Source organism: Sinocyclocheilus anshuiensis, unplaced genomic scaffold, assembly GCF_001515605.1.
Source record: "Sinocyclocheilus anshuiensis isolate Anshui unplaced genomic scaffold, SAMN03320099.WGS_v1.1 scaffold680, whole genome shotgun sequence".
Classification (NCBI taxonomy): Eukaryota; Metazoa; Chordata; class Actinopteri; order Cypriniformes; family Cyprinidae; genus Sinocyclocheilus; species Sinocyclocheilus anshuiensis.
The window spans coordinates 648,238-652,575 of NW_015555783.1; the positions used below are offsets into that span (position 1 = coordinate 648,238).

General features: G+C 35.0%; 1 protein-coding gene and 1 long non-coding RNA gene across 7 annotated transcripts in view; one reads left to right on the forward strand and one right to left on the reverse strand.

The window, feature by feature from the left end:
* Window positions 1-4,338, forward strand: part of LOC107674773 (cysteine/serine-rich nuclear protein 3-like) — a 61,335-nt gene that overhangs the window by 46,346 nt on the left and 10,651 nt on the right. The gene's annotated exons all lie outside the window — the stretch shown is intronic.
* LOC107674774 (uncharacterized) overlaps window positions 1-4,338 on the reverse strand; it is a 9,396-nt gene that overhangs the window by 3,196 nt on the left and 1,862 nt on the right. The window contains exons 1-2 of one of the 3 annotated variants that reach the window (XR_001632533.1): window positions 2,989-3,799; window positions 2,353-2,393 (exon numbers count right to left, since the gene is read on the reverse strand). This is a non-coding gene — a long non-coding RNA (uncharacterized LOC107674774). Of the gene's footprint in view, window positions 1-2,352; window positions 2,394-2,988; window positions 3,800-4,338 lie in introns of those variants that run through there. The other 2 variants (XR_001632535.1, XR_001632534.1) reach the window with 2 other exon arrangements.

Here is a 4,338-nt window from a genome sequence, read left to right on the forward strand (position 1 = left end):
GGGTCTGGCGGTAGCACTTTTAGCTGTAGCTTAGCATAGATCATTGAATCTGATTAGACCGTTAGCATCTCGCTCAAAAATGACCAAAGAGTTTCTATATTTTTCCTATTTAAAACTCGACTCTTCTGTAGTTACATCGTGTACTAAGCAAAGTTCCTTGATTATTACGCCGGAATGAGAGTATAGTTCCTAGCCATATCGGCCTAGAACATCGCACCTTCATTTTCCGTCGGTCTTAGTACACGATGTAACTACAGAAGAGTCGAGTTTTAAATAGGAAAAATATAGAAACTCTTTGGTCATTTTTGAGCGAGATGCTAACGGTCTAATCAGATTCAATGATCTATGCTAAGCTACAGCTAAAAATGCTACCGCCAGACCCGGAGATCGGCTGAATGGATTCGAAAACGGTAAAACTCAACTGTTTAACTCTGGGGGAGTTGGAAAATGAGCCTATTTTCAAAAATAGTGGAGTGTTCCTTCAAAGGTAACCTAGTGTCCTTGTAGAGCATACTGTAGTACAGTTTTCTGTGGATTCAGTTGCTCCAGAGGTTGAGAGTAGGTGCTTTGAGTGTGTCTGTGGAGAACAGAGCCGTGTTCTGTCCTTATAGGAGACACATTCTGCAGCGCTGCTGTGGTTTGGAGGCTCTCCAGCTGCTGTATTCACCATACACACACACACACACACACACACACACACAGAAACAATAGGCCTCAGCTGAGACCCATGCAGCCTGCGGGCTGAGGCTGGTCTTGCCCAGGGGTTCAACTGGGCCGGAACGAGCAGGAACAATGTTCCGGTGTTATGCGAGATTCCATTCTGCTGCAGAATCCTTTGATGCCATGTATTTTATTAATGCATTTTAGTCATATTTCATATATCATGTTAACCAAAGCTAAAAATGATCCAATCCAACATCTCTTGTTTAGTTTTGTTTTTCATCAAATAATCCTGTAAAAAGCATCACAGTTTTCGCAAACAACATTTAGCAGCTGATTTCATCATTGATAATAATCAGAAATGTTTCTTGAGCAGCAAATCAGCATATTAGTATGATTTCTGAAAGATCATGTGACACTGATGACTGAAATAATTGCTGCTTGAAATTCAGTTTTGCCATCACAAGAATAAATTATACTATAAAAATACACTTACATTTAAAAATAATCACTATATTACTGTAATTTTGATCAAATAAATGCAGCTTGGTGAGCATAAGAGAAATCTTACTGTAATGTTTGAACAGTAATGTTTGTTTGTTTGTTTGTTTATTTATTTTGATTGACAGCTAATGATGAATAATGACAGAATTTTTTATTTTTTATTTTTTTGGCTGATTTATCCCTTTAAAGCAGTCATGCACTGGCTCTTAATTGGAAAAAGAAAATGTAAAGACAAAGTCATAAAAAAAACAAAGCATATTAGTATGATTTCTGAAAGATCATGCAACACTTAAGACTAGAGTCCCAGTTAACAGGAAATGTTCTCAGAACATTCTGGCAAGGTTATGAACATGAAAGGTATGCATGTTTCATTTAAGTTTTTTTTTTTTTTTTTTTTAAGTTCCAGTTCCAATAATGTTACTAGAATGTTTGTTCAGTTATCTGGTCTTAAATAATGTTCTCAAAATGTAACACACAAAACCATTTATACATTCAACCATTCTGAAACAATTTATTTGGATGTTCATCTAACATTTTTTTTTTTTTATGTTAATATTTTTTATAGAATGTTCAGAAAACATTCAAAAGTAACAATCCCATAATGTTTGCAAAATACTGAAATGGAATGTCCAATTTAAAAAAACATTTAAAAAGGTGGATGTTTTGAACATTCAGAAAACATTAGAAATAACATTTCATAACTTAACAGAAGTGTTACCACGTTCTTAGAATATATTTTGTTAGCTGGGGTAATGGCTGCTGAAATATAGAACAGTTACATATATTTCACTGTATTACTGTTTTTACTGTATTTTTGATCAAATAAACGCAGCCTTTAAGTTTAGTTTCTCGATATTTAAAAAATAATTTTCAGTTGATGAGTGAACAAAACTTCACTCAACGTGTATCACCCTTACCATCCAATATTCGCATTAAACTTTGCATTTTGATTTGAATTTTAATATGAAACAATGTCTGAACTTTCAAATTGTGCCAATTTTATCACGATATTCAAACAATAAATGTGGTTTTGGCGCTCTATAATGTGTCGCGACTGTTGCTGTATTTGCCTCAATTCAAGTGGCAAGTGATCCGATTATCGCTTCCTCTATATTACTAGTTAAAACAAGAAATAAACATATATGAACATCAAAAGGTATTTATGATGAAAGAAAATGAATAACTTACTGAAATGTTTCATGCCTCGTGTAATCGCTCAATCCGTGTTTCTACCGCGGAAACACGTCAACAAAACAGCTTGTAAATATGGAAGGCAGATAAAGCCAAAAGTTTTTAAACGGAAGATGCGAAATCTGACCGTATCATACTACCTCAGGAAAGCTCTTCAATGTCCATAAACTCGAGTCAGGTATAGAAAATATAACTCCAGAGAGCAGCATTTTGTACAATATGTGCACTATATTACATATTCATTATATTTTTTACCAGTTGTCTTTAATTTTCTAATGTATGTTTGAATAAATGTGTCATAAAAACGTGTTTTTTATCATCAACGTTTAAATGTTTATATTTCAGCAACCAACTACACTAGAAATATAGGGTAATTATATCATTAAAAAGTAGATATAAAAACTGCTTTACATGCAAATTAAATGTGTATATGCATTGTGATTAATTATTCGGTTATAAAATAATAAAATTGTATTTTCGTTTTCATTGTGTCAGTTTCGGTGTTTCTAATTTTAACAATGTGTAGCTGTTATGTTTATTATATATTATTTATTTTTTCACTTTTATTTATTTGTATTTTTTTTTGAGGATGGGGCATCATGTAATCGCCATCAGATTTTATTGTTCCCCTACCTCCAAAATCTCAGTTGATCAGCAGCTCTGCTGGGCTTCAGTAGTCATCCGATGGCTCTGTGAGGCTTGCAGTGTGAAACAACACATTCCCTCCTTCAGTAATGAGGCTGCCAGCCAGTCTTCCTCTCTCTCTCTCTCTCTCTCTCTCTCAAGACTCTGGCGCACTGCTTTCTCTGTTGTGTGTATGTGTGTGCATGTCTCTTTTTTCACTCTTCTCATTGCTGGCTCAATTCTAGCTACAGAAATAAGCAGGAGACAGGAGGGAAAAGACTGTCAGGATGTGCTGCTGCTGCAGGTTTAGGGAATCTGTGTGAAATCTGTCCAATCCAACAGGCTCAACACAGCAGGAACAGGTTTATTACACGCCAGAGCAGAAAACTAGATTTTCACATTTTATAAAGACAATGAAAGTGGTGCTTACCTGTGCAAAACTCACCATGCCGTGGATGGTTGACAGGGCATTGCTATGTGGTTGCTATAATGTTCTGAGTGGTTGAATATTTTCAGTATTTGCTATGCTAGATTCTCGGCTGTTTCTGTGCAGTATGTAATATTGGCAGCTAGAGGTTGAAATGGGTACTGCAGTCCAAATTAAAAATATTGGAGAGAGTTGTTTCTCCTGCCCCTCATCCTCAGACTCGACGCTCAGACGGGTTGCCAGATTGAGGACAAGCAAAAGGAATGAGTACAATTGACCCTCCACAGGGAGTTTGACTGACAGGTGAGTTGACAGGAGAATAGGTTACCGTCGGTGGACTTGAACTTGAAAAACTGTGTGTACTGACGTTTTTCCGCGGTTGAAATAAAATACATTCTCATGTTTATTTCATGCTATAAATAGTAAAAAGGAAGAGATGAACGGCAGCGAGCATAAGCAACAACGGCTGACCACTTCTTCAGTGGCCTGGGTTCTGGAAGTATATTTTCCCCATTTATTTTCTCCATATCTCAAACCAGCACTGAGACGAATTACATTATAGAATTGTATTTGAAGCAAAAAAGTGTGTGAAAACACCAAAAAGTCTTTCATGTGGGAATCTTCCTACTGTAGCATACGAAATGATGGATTAGAGTCAGATATTTGACTTATATTTGAATTTTATATTGGAAATATATATATATATATATATATATATATATAGGACAATATTTGGTCGAGATACAACTATTTGAAAATCTGAGGGTGCAAAAAAATCGAAATATTGAGAAAATCGCCTTTAAAGTTGTCCAAATTAAGTTCTTAGCAATGAATATTACTAATCAAAAATTAATATATTTACATTAGGAAATTTACAAAATATCTTCATGGAACATGATCTTTACTTAATATCCTAATGATTTTTGGCATAA